Source organism: Trichomycterus rosablanca, chromosome 1, assembly GCF_030014385.1.
Source record: "Trichomycterus rosablanca isolate fTriRos1 chromosome 1, fTriRos1.hap1, whole genome shotgun sequence".
Classification (NCBI taxonomy): Eukaryota; Metazoa; Chordata; class Actinopteri; order Siluriformes; family Trichomycteridae; genus Trichomycterus; species Trichomycterus rosablanca.
Genome location: NC_085988.1, coordinates 52845609 through 52858614, shown reverse-complemented (window position 1 = coordinate 52858614; position 13006 = coordinate 52845609). Strand labels below are relative to the sequence as shown.

The 13006-nt window shown below is 34.7% G+C and overlaps 1 long non-coding RNA gene across 1 annotated transcript; it reads left to right on the top strand.

The window, feature by feature from the left end:
* Positions 1-7134: 7134 nt before the first annotated feature.
* LOC134322697 (uncharacterized) lies at positions 7135-12055 on the top strand. Its single transcript, XR_010013969.1, has 2 exons — positions 7135-7382; positions 11506-12055. It is a non-coding gene; the product is annotated as an uncharacterized LOC134322697 (long non-coding RNA).
* The last annotated feature ends 951 nt before the right edge of the window (positions 12056-13006 follow it).

The window sequence follows — 13006 nt, the reverse complement described above, 5'->3', positions numbered from 1 at the left end:
TCATAGAGGAACTTTAGGCACAGTTCTTTAGTTTTTTATTAATTTTGTTTATTCCTAAAAGTTTGTTAATAATTAAATTAAACACTATATTTAAAGCGTCAGACAAGCTGAAAGACACATATTTGAAGTGCTTAGTGTTTTTGAAACGTTCTTTATACATTGTTTGTAGATACACCGAGCAATGCCATTTTAGCGGCAGTCAAGCTCGAAAAAGCGTATAGAGCACGTTTCTATAGTATCTTGATGACTTTGTACATTTCTCTTACGTTGTTGAAAGCGACATTTAACAATGCATTGTTTTCGTCTGTCAGCCTCACAGAAGCACTTAAGGCACAGTTCTTTAGTGTATTTTGTTCATTCCTATTAATCTGTTAATAATTCAATTAAACACTATATTTAAAGCGTCAGAGAAGCTGAAAGACACATATTTGAAGTGTTTAGTGTTTTTGTACATTTCTAATACTTTGTTGATAGTGACATTGAACAATGCATTTTCAACGTCAGATAAGCTCAAAGAAGTGCTTTAAGCACAGTCCTGAAGGGTTGAGTGTTTTTAAACATACTTAATACTCTGTAATGACAATGAACGATTCCTTAATCATGTTCATTCCCATAACTTTGTTTACAATTAAATTTAACATTGCATTTTAGGCGTCAGACAAGTAAACAAAGAAGAACATTTTAAACATTTCTTTAGTGTTTTAGAGATTTTTTACCTGACTATTACTTTGTTGATTGTGAAATTAAACTATGCATTTTCAACGTCAGATAAGCTCAAAGAAGTGCTTTAAGCACAGTCCTGAAGGGTTGAGTGTTTTTAAACATACTTAATACTCTGTAATGACAATAAACGATTCCTTAATCATGTTCATTCCCATAACTTTGTTTACAATTAAATTTAACATTGCCTTTTAGGCGTCAGACAAGTAAACAAAGAAGAACATTTTAAACATTTCTGTAGTGTTTTAGAGATTTTTTACCTGACTATTACTTTGTTGATTGTGAAATTAAACTATGCATTTTCAACGTCAGATAAGCTCAAAGAAGTGCTTAAAGCACAGTCCTGAAGGGTTGAGTGTTTTTAAACATTCTTAATACTCTGTTTTTAATGACACTTAAGGATGCTTTAATTATGTTCATTACCAATGCTTTGTTTACAGTTAAATTAAACAATGCATTTTCAGCTTCAGAAAGACTCATTGAGGAACTTTAGGCACAGTTCTTTAGTTTTTTATTAATTTAGTTTATTCCTAAAAGTTTGTTAATAATTAAATTAAACACTCCGATCACTTTGCTGATAGTGTACATAAATTATTTTAAACATTTTTGTTACTGTATTGAGAGTGAAATTAATCAATGCATTTTTAGCGATTGAAAAGCCCAAAGAATCGCTTTAAACACATTTCTGCACCGTCTTATTGATTTTGTACATTCCTATTACTTTGTTGATAGTGACGTTGAACAATGCATTTGCTGCGTCTGGCAAGCTTACAGAAGTGCTTTTAGCACAGTCCTGAAGGGTTGAGTGTTTTTAAACATTCTTAATACTCTGTTTTTAATGACACTTAAGGATGCTTTAATTATGTTCATTCCCAATACTTTGTTTACAGTTAAATTTAACATTGCATTTTAGGCGTCAGACAAGTAAACAAAGAAGCACATTTTAAACATTTCTGTAGTGTTTTAGAGAATATTTTTGTTTATTCACATAAATCTGTTTTCAATTATAGTAAACACTAATTTTTAAGCGTCAGAAAGCTAAAAGACGTGCTGCAAGCACATTTTTGAAGTGCTTAGTTGTACATTGTACAATGCATTTTCAGCGTCAGATAAGCTCAAAGAAGTGCTTTTAGCACAGTCCTGAAGTGTTGAGTGTTTTTAAACATTCTTAATACTCTGTAATGATACTGAACTTAATTATGTTCATTCCCAATACTTTGTTTTACACTTAAATTTAACATTGCATTTTGGGCGTAAACAAAAGTAAACAAAAAAGCACATTTTAAACATTTCTGTAGTGTTTTAGAGATTTTGTACCTGACTATTACTTTGTTGATTGTGACATTAAACTATGCATTTTCAACGTCAGAGAAGCTCAAAAAAGCACTTTAGACACAGTTCTTTCGATTCTCATTATTTTTGTTTATTCCTATAAATCTGTTTTCAATTATAGTAAACACTTTGTTTTAAGCGTCAGAAAGCTAAAAGAAGTGCTGCAAGCACATATTTGAAGTGCTTAGTGTTTTTGAAACGTTTTTTATACATGGTTTGTAATTACACCGAGCAATGCCATTTTAGCGGCAGTCAAGCTCAAAGAAATGTATTGAGCACGATTCTATAGTATCTTGATGACTTTGTACATTTCTCTTACGTTGTTGAAAGCGAAATTTAACAATGCATTGTTTTCGTCAGTCAGTCTCACAGAAGCACTTAAGGCACAGTTCTTTAGTGTATTATTAATTTTGTTCATTCCTATTAATCTGTTAATAATTCAATTAAACACTATATTTCAAGCGTCAGACAAGCTGAAAGACACATATTTGAAGTGTTTAGTGTTTTTGTTTATTTCTAATACTTTGTTGATAGTGACATTGAACAATGCATTTTCAGCGTCAGATAAGCTCAAAGAAGTGCTTTAAGAACAGTCCTGAAGGGTTGAGTGTTTTTAAACATTCATAATACTCTGTTTTTAATGACACTTAACGATGCTTTAATTATGTTCATTACCAATGCTTTGTTTACAGTTAATTTTAACATTTAATTTTAGGCGTATGACAATTAAACAAAGAAGCACATTTTAAACATTTCTGTAGTGTTTTAGAGATTTTGTACCTGACTATTACTTTGTGGATTGTGACATTAAACTATGCATTTTCAACGTCAGAGAAGCTCAAAAAAGCACTTTAGACACAGTTCTTTCAATTCTCAATTTTTTTGTTTATTCACATAAATCTGTTTTCAATTATAGTAAACACTATATTTTAAGCGTCAGAAAGCTAAAAGACATGCTGCAAGCACATATTTGAAGTGCTTAGTGTTTTTGAAACGTTCTTTATACATTGTTTGTAATTACACTGAGCAAGTCCATTTTAGCGGCAGTCAAGCTCAAAGAAGTGTATTTTGCACGTTTTTATAGTATCTTGATGAGTTTGTACATTTCTCTTACGTTAATGAAAGCGAAATTTAACAATGCATTGTTATCGTCAGTCAGTCTCACAGAAGCACTTTAGGCACAGTTCTTTAGTGTATTTTGTAAATTCTTATTAATTTGTTAATAATTCAATTAAACACTATATTTAAAGCGTCATACAAGCTGAAAGACACATATTTGAATTGTTTAGTGCTTTTGTACATTTCTAATACTTTGTTGATAGTGATATTGAACAATGCATTTTTAGCGTCAGATAAGCTCAAAGAAGTGCTTTAAGCACAGTCCTGAAGAATTGAGTGTTTTTAAACATTCTTAATACTCTGTTTTTAATGACACTTAACGATGCTTTAAATATGTTCATTACCAATGCTTTGTTTACAGTTAAATTAAACAATGCGTTTTCAGCTTCAGACAGACTCATAGAGGAACTTTAGGCACAGTTCTTTAGTTTTTTAATAATTTTGTTTATTCCTAAAAGTTTGTTAATAATTAAATTAAACACTCCGATCACTTTGCTGATAGTGTACAAAAAGTTTTTTGAACATTTTTGTTACTGTATTGAGAGTGACATTAATCAATGCATTTTTAGCGTTTGAAAAGCCCAAAGAATCGCTTTAATAATAATAATAATAATAAATTTTATTTATATAGCGCTTTTCAAGATACTCAAAGACGCTTTACATAAGACAAATAATCAAAACAAATACGTACATACACCATACAAATCATAGTACAAAATCAAAATAGTACATCAACATCAAGAATAATTAAGATAAAAACAAAGAGAGCAGCATAAGACAGTTCATTAAAAATTAGCTAAATTATGAGAGAGAACAACAAATATAGAACAATTTCTTAAAATTAGACAGAAGCAGGACAGATTTACATGCAATCAGGAAACTGAAAACTTTACAAGTTTTAGGATCTAGGACTTCACATTTCTGTCGTGATCTAAGTATAAAAACTATTAAAAAGAATAGCAAAAATAAAAGCATTTATTTTGTGTTGTTACAAGTTAAATGCCACTCTGAATAGATGAGTTTTGAGAAGTGACTTGAATTTGGACAGGTCAGGACAATCTCGTAGGTGTTTGGGGAGAGCATTCCATAAAGATGGAGCAGCTATGGAAAAGGCCCTGTCACCCCAGGTCCGGTGCTTGGTCCTAGAGGGTATGGACAGTAGGTTAGCCTCAGAAGAGCGAAGGCTACGGGAGGGAATGTGCTGATGGAGCAGGTCGGTGAGGTAGGATGGGGCCTGATTATGGAGAGCTTTGTGAGTGAATAGAAGAATTTTGAATTGAATGCGTTGAGCAACGGGAAGCCAATGAAGTTTTTGTAGAACAGGTGTAATATGATCACGGGAGCGAGTATGAGTAAGGAGGCGAGCAGCTGAATTCTGGATATACTGAAGTTTTTTTAGGATTTTGTTAGATGTACCATAAAGGATGCTATTGCAATAATCAATTCTGGATGTAATAAAAGCATGAATCAAGGTTTCGGCGGCAGAAAAGGAGAGTGATGGACGTAGACGTGCTATGTTTTTTAGATGAAAGAAAGCAGTTTTGGTGATGTGATTTACATGGCGGTCAAAAGAGAGGTTGCTATCAAAAATTACACCAAGATTTCGGATGTTAGAAGACGGAGACAAAGTGTCATTATCAATGGTAATTTGAAAATTTTTTGTGGTTTTTGCCAGGGTTGTAGGACCTACGATGATCATATCTGATTTTTCACAGTTTAATTTGAGGAAATTAGCTTTCATCCACAATTTCATTTCAGTGATGCAATTTGTCAGAGTGGAGTGAAGTTCAGTATTAATGGATTTGGAGGAGATGTAAAGCTGAATATCATCAGCATAGCAGTGGAAATGTAAACCATGCCGACGTATGATGTCACCAAGGGGGAGCATATAAAGAATAAACAAAAGGGGACCTAACACTGAGCCTTGGGGAACGCCTTGGGACAGTGGAGCAATGGCAGAACTACAATTGTTGATATTAACAAACTGTTGTCTGTTTATGAGATATGACCTTAACCACAAAAGGGCAGTACCAGTGATGTTGACAGAGGATTCAAGGCGGGACAGAAGAATGGAGTGATTAATGGTGACAAAAGCTGCAGTAAGATCAAGGAGGACGAGAATATTAATTTGTCCAGAGTCTGAGGAAAGAAGAAGGTCATTTGTGACTTTGAGGAGGGCTGACTCAGTGCTGTGCTGGGGGCGGAAACCAGACTGAAATGATTCAAATAGATTATTGGAATTTAGGTGATCTTTGAGCTGTGAGGCAACAACACGTTCCAGTATTTTCGACAGAAATGGAAGATTGGAAATGGGCCGAAAGTTACTCATAATGTTAGTCAAGTCCAGGTTTTTTAAGTATGGGAGTAACAGCAGCCAATTTGAGTGATTGAGGGACTGAGCCAGAACTAAGAGAGGAATTGATTATCTCTGTGATAAGTGATGAGATAACTGGAAAACAACCCTTAACAAGTTTTGATGGAGCAGGATCCAAAACACAAGTGGAGCTTCGCATCCCTGTTAAGATCTCAGATAGGTCCAAAAGAGACACAGGTGAGAACTGAGACAGAGGCTGGGTAATAAATTGAGATGAGATAGGCGGAGAAACAGAGATGACAGGGGAAACTGTCAGAAAATTGTGGATATTCTCAACTTTTGTTTGAAAAAATGAGAGGTAAGAGTTACACTTGTCAACTGTAAAGGAATTGGTAGTATTGTCAACTGGTTTGAGAAGTTTATTTATTGTGGAAAAGAGAGTCTTAGGATTTGTTGATCCAGCATGTATGAGTTCGGAATAGTAAGTGGATCGGGCTGCCGTAAGAGCGTCTTTGTAATGTTGAAGATAATCAGAATAAATCTGATAATGTACTGTTAGACCGGTTTTCTTATAAAGTCTTTCAAGCTGGCGTTTACGGGATTTCATTTGGTGAAGCTCAATTGTGTACCATGGTGCGGAATGACTAAATGAAACAAATTTGGTTCTCAAAGGAGCCAGCTCATCAAGACATGAGGCGAGTATGTCATTATAGTAATCGACAAGGTCAGATGAATTACTAGACAGTACAGGACAGACAGACATCTTTTTAACAAGAGAATCTGAGAAAGCAGAGGGAGAGATATATTGAAGATTCCTGAAGGATATTTTACGTTTAGCTCTAGTGATGGGCCTAGTGACCTCAATGTCCATGATGATTGTCAAATGATCAGAGACAGTAAGGTCATGGCTGGACGGCTGATGAACTAGGACACCAGTAGAGCAGACAAGGTCAAGAGTATGACCTTTTTTATGAGTTGGAAAATGTATATGTTGTGTGAAATTAAAACACTGTAACAATTCCAAAAATTCCCTGGCAAATTTACAGTTGTTGTCATCAATATGGATGTTAAAATCACCCATAAGCAGTACAGAGGATGAGAGGGCACTAAGCTGGGTTAAAAAATCTGAAAAATCAGAGAGAAAGGAAGCGTTTGGCTTTGGCGGACGATAAACTACAGCAGTGACCAGAGGAGTAGGCCCTGACAACTTGAAAGCCAGGTGTTCAAAAGAAAGAGCAGCAGGAAAAGACAAAGTGGTTATTTTAATATCATCCCTATAGACTGCAGCAACACCACCACCTCGCCCTTCCATACGAGGTTCATCAATATACGAGTATCCCATTGGCGTGGTCTGATTTAACGTAAAATAATCCAAGGGTTTATGCCAAGTTTCAGTGAGACAGAAAAAGTCTAGTTCACTGTCAGATATAAATTCACTGAGTACAGTACTTTTTGTGTTGAGTGAACGAACATTAAGCAATGCCATTTTCAAGTGGTATTGTTGTGTAGTTGGCTGTGAGGAACGAGGAAGAGAACGGAGATTTGCTAAGTCCACTCCGCGTTTCCCATCCCACTCCGTGGACAGCGTTGTCATGGAGACTACACCGCTACTGGTGTGCAAGGCAGCAGCGCTCTGATGACGTGTTTGCGGAGCGACAGTGCGCACGGCTGACCAGAAGGATGGAATAGCGTTACCGTTTCGAAGATAAACAAGCTTTCTCCGGGAGCCCCTGTGAATATAACGAGGCCGGCGAAGGAGTCCAAGCTGTTTGATGACTGAAATACACGATGGAGTAGTGCAGTTGTTGAACTTCCTCAGCTGGTCAACGGAATAGTTCAACATCGTGCCGATCCCAGGAAAACTCATCCACCGTTCACCACCGGCCGCAGACGCGATGTACAGTAGAAAGAACAAAAAGTATCAAAAGCACAAATAAAAGTATCAAAAGTAACATAAAAGAAATAGATCCACAAGGTGTGTAAAAAGATGAAAACGAAAAACGATAAAAATACAATAAAATACGGTAAAATACGGTAAAATACGGTAACGGTAGCGGCAGCCAAATGCGCCAGCGTCCACCATCACCATGGCAACTAAAAACACTATTTTTTTTAGTGTAAAGGAATTGTTTGTTACTAAACACATTTCTGCAGCGTCTAATAAGTTTTTTGTACATTCCTATTACTTTGTTGATAGTGACATTGAACAATGCATTTGCAGCGTCTGACAAGCTTAAAAAAGTGCTTTTAGCACAGTCCTGAAGTGTTGAGTGTTTTCAAACATTCTTAATACTCTGTTTTTAATGACACTTAACGATGCTTTAATTATGTTCATTAACAATGCTTTTTTTACAGTTAAATTTAACATTGCATTTTAGGCGTCAGACAAGTAAACAGACAAGCACATTTTAAACATTTCTGTAGTGTTTTAGAGATTTTGTACCTGACTATTACTTTGTTGATTGTGACATTAAACTATGCATTTTTAACTTTATTTTCAGCTTCAAACAGGCTCATAGAGGAACTGTAGGCACAAAAGTGCTCAAAAAAGCACTTAAGACACAGTTCTTTCGATTCTCATTATTTTTGTTTATTCACATAAATCTGTTTTCAATTTTAGTAAACACTATATTTTAAGCGTCAGAAAGCTAAAAGACGTTCTGCAAGCACATATTTGAAGTGCTTAGTGTTTTTGAAACGTTCTTTATACATTGTTTGTAGATACACCGAGCAATGCCATTTTAGCGGCAGTCAAGCTCGAAAAAGTGTATAGAGCACGTTTCTATAGTATCTTGATGACTTTGTACATTTCTCTTACGTTGTTGAAAGCGAAATTTAACAATGCATTGTTATCGTCTGTCAGTCTCACAGAAGCACTTAAGGCACAGTTCTTTAGTGTATTTTGTTCATTCCTATTAATCTGTTAATAATTCAATTAAGCACTATATTTAAAGCGTCAGACAAGCTGAAAGACACTTATTTGAAGTGTTTAGTGTTTTTGTACATTTCTAATACTTTGTTGATAGTGACTTTGTACAATGCATTTTCAGCGTCATATAAGCTCAAAGAAGTGCTTTAAACACATTTCTGCAGCGTCTTATTGATTTTGTACATTCCTATTACTTTGTTGATAGTGACATTGAACAATCCATTTGCAGCGTCAGATAAGCTCAAAGAAGTGCTTTAAGCACAGTCCTGAAGGGTTGAGTGTTTTTAAACATTCTCAATACTCTGTTTTTAATGACACTTAAGGATGCTTTAATTATGTTCATTACCAATGCTTTGTTTACAGTTAAATTAAACAATGCGTTTTAAGCTTCAGAAAGACTCATAGAGGTACTTTAGGCACAGTTCTTTAGTTTTTTTTTAATTTTGTTTATTCCTAAAAGTTTGTTAATAATTAAATTAAACACTCCGATCACTTTGCTGATAGTGTACAAAAAGTTTTTTGAACATTTTTGTTACTGTATTGAGAGTGACATTAATCAATGCATTTTTAGCGTTTGAAAAGCCCAAAGAATCGCTTTAAACACATTTCTGCAGCGTCTTATTGATTTTGTACATTCCTATTACTTTGTTCATAGTGACATTGAACAACGCATTTGCAGCGTCTGACAAGCTGACAAAATTATTTTTGTTTATTCCTATAAATCTGTTTTCAATTATAGTAAACACTTTGTTTTAAGCGTCAGAAAGCTAAAAGACGTGCTTGCAAGCACATATTTGAAGTGCTTAGTGTTTTTGAAACGTTTTTTATACATGGTTTGTAATTACACCGAGAAATGCCATTTTAGCGGCAGTCAAGCTCGAAGAAGTGTATTGAGCACGTTTCTATAGTACCTTGATGACTTTGTACATTTCTCTTACGTTGTTGAAAGCGAAATTTAACAATGCATTGTTTTCGTCAGTCAGTCTCACAGAAGCACTTAAGGCACAGTTCTTTAGTGTGTTATTAATTTTGTTCATTCCTATTATTCTGGTAATAATTCAATTAAACACTATATTTAAAGCGTCAGACAAGCTGAAAGACACATATTTGAAGTGTTTAGTGTTTTTGTACATTTCTAATTCTTTGTTGATAGTGACATTGAACAATGCATTTTCAGCGTCAGATAAGCTCAAAGAAGTGCTTTAAGCACAGTCCTGAAGGGTTGAGTGTTTTTAAACATTCTCAATACTCTGTTTTTAATGACACTTAAGGATGCTTTAATTATGTTCATTACCAATGCTTTGTTTACAGTTAAATTAAACAATGCATTTTCAGCTTCAGAAAGACTCATAGAGGTACTTTAGGCACAGTTCTTTAGTTTTTTTTAATTTTGTTCATTCCTAAAAGTTTGTTAATAATTAAATTAAACACTCCGATCACTTTGCTGATAGTGTACAAAAAGTTTTTTGAACACGTTTGTTACTGTATTGAGAGTGACATTAATCAATGCATTTTTAGCGTTTGAAAAGCCCAAAGAATCGCTTTAAACACATTTCTGCAGCGTCTAATTGATTTTGTACATTCCTATTACTTTGTTGATAGTGACATTAAACAATGCATTTGCAGCGTCTGACAAGCTTAAAGAAGTGCTTTTAGCACAGTCCTGAAGTGTTGAGGGTTTTTAAACATTCTTAATACTCTTAATACACTGAACTTAATTATGTTCATTCTCAATACTTTGTTTACACTTAAATTTAACATTGCATTTTAGGCGTCAGACAAGTAAACAAAGAAGCACATTTTAAACATTTCTGTAGTGTTTTAGAGATTTTGTACCTGACTATTACTTTGTTGATTGTGACATTAAACTATGCATTTTCAACGTCAGAGAAGCTCAAAAAAGCACTTTAGACACAGTTCTTTCGATTCTCATTATTTTTGTTTATTCCTATAAATCTGTTTTCAATTATAGTAATCTGTATATATCAGCCAAACCAAATGATACTGACACAATCAGTAAGATAGAAGATTGTGTAAACGACATAAAAAACTGGATGTCGTGTAATTTTCTTTTACTTAATTCAGATAAAACTGAGGTTTTACTTGTTGGCTCTAAAGCTGCAAAAGACAAGTTGTCTAACCTGGTGCTAAACTTAAACACGTTCTCTTTTACTCCCAGCCCAGATGTAAAAAACGTAGGTGTCACAATAGATTCAGATCTCTCATTTGATACACACGTTAATAATATTACTAGAGTTGCTTTCTATCATTTGCGTAACATTTCTAAAATAAGAAATATACTATCTGTTAATGACGCCGAAAAACTGATCCATGCGTTTATAACTTCTCGGTTAGATTATTGTAATGCTCTTCTAACTGGATGCTCTGGTAGATCCTTAAACAAACTCCAATTAGTTCAAAATGCAGCAGCTCGAGTGCTAACTAGAACTAAAAAATTTGACCATATTACTCCTGTTCTATCATCTCTACACTGGCTGCCAGTTAAATTCCGCATTGATTACAAAATACTTTTACTAACTTATAAAGCGCTACATGGTCTGGCTCCACAGTATCTGAGTGAACTTATTAATCACTACAGCCCAGCGCGTCCACTTCGTTCACAAGATGCAGGGTTACTTATAGTTCCTAGAATTAAAAAGATCACGGCTGGTGGAAGAGCGTTTTCTTACAAAGCTCCACAACTCTGGAATAATCTTCCTGCCTCTATTCGGGATTCGGACACAGTCTCAATGTTTAAGTCTAGACTGAAAACATATTTATTTTCTCAGGCTTTTGATTAGTATAGACAAAGGCGCAGAGCTTGGGGGTTCTTGGTCATAGAAACTTGTGGTGATCAGGGATGTTGGGTTGCTGTCGTTCTGCCTCTCTTGTCCGATCACTCAGGTTTGATGACGGTGGGGAGATGGGCGCTGATGTCCTGTGAAAGCCTTCATGACCTTGTTACCTGCTTGCTCTCCCTTTTAGTTATGCTGTAATAATTAGGGCTGCCGGAGTCTAAAACTCTCTGTAAAACTGTTTGTCAACTAGCATTGTACATTATTAACTACATTCTCTGTTGTTTTACCCCGAGGGTATTCTGATGGAAACCTGTTTACCCGCCGAGGTTAAGGATTAAAGTCGAGACTGCCGGGACAACGATGCTGCTCCTGTCAGATGTGACGGGTCTGGAGTAATTGCAACGACAAGAAATCACTACAGACTTTATTGAAGACTAGAGCGGATAACAACTCTATTATTATTTAATTGTTTATTTATCTATTTATTACCAGTTATGACTTTTAGATCATTTAATTCTGTGTTTGTATGATTTGTGTAAATCGTGTATTTACTTAAAGTATCCTCCAGGCCACCCAAGAAGGATGGGCCCTGCTGAGTCTGGTTCCTCTCAAGGTTTCTTCCTGTAATTTTCAGGGAGTTTTTCCTTGCCACAGTCGCCCTCGGCTTGCTCAACAGGGGTTTTTGTATCTGTTGGTCCTGGATTTTGTAAAGTTGCTTTGAGACAATGTCTATTGTAAAAAGCGCTACATGAATAAAGTTGACTTGACTTGACTTGACACCGAGCAATGCCATTTTAGCGGCAGTCAAGCTCGAAGAAGTGTATTGAGCACGTTTCTATAGTATCTTGATGACTTTGTACATTTCTCTTACGTTGTTGAAAGCGAAATTTAACAATGCATTTGTTATCGTCAGTCAGTCTCTTTTGTTCATTCCTATTAATCTGGTAATAATTCAATTAAACACTATATTTAAAGCGTCAGACAAGCTGAAAGACACATATTTGAAGTGTTTAGTGTTTTTGTACATTTCTAATACTTTGTTGATAGTGACATTGAACAATGCATTTTCAGCGTCAGATAAGCTCAAAGAAGTGCTTTAAGCACAGTCCTGAAGGGTTGAGTGTTTTTAAACATTCTTAATACTCTGTTTTTAATGACACTTAAGGATGCTTTAATTATGTTCATTACCAATGCTTTGTTTACAGTTAAATTAAACAATGCATTTTAAGCTTCAGAAAGACTCATTGAGGAACTTTAGGCACAGTTCTTTAGTTTTTTATTAATTTTGTTTATTCCTAAAAGTTTGTTAATAATTAAATTAAACACTCCGATCACTTTGCTGATAGTGTACATAAATTATTTTAAACATTTTTGTTACTGTATTGAGAGTGACAATAATTAATGCATTTTCAACGTCAGAGAAGCTCAAAAAAGCACTTTAGACACAGTTCTTTCGATCATTCTTGTCATTATTTTTGTTTATTCACATAAATCTGTTTTCAATTATAGTAAACACTATATTTTAAGCTTCAGAAAGCTAAAAGACGTGCTGCAAGCACATATTTGAAGTGCTTAGTGTTTTTGAAACGTTCTTTATACATTGTTTGTAATTACACTGAGCAATGCCATTTTAGCGGCAGTCAAAGCTCAAAGAAGAGTTCAATACCAAAGCTTTGTTTACAGTTAAATTAAACAATGCGTTTTCAGCTTCAGAGAGACTCATAGAGGAACTTTAGGCACAGTTCTTTAGTTTTTTATTAATTTTGTTTATTCCTAAAAGTTTGTTAATAATTA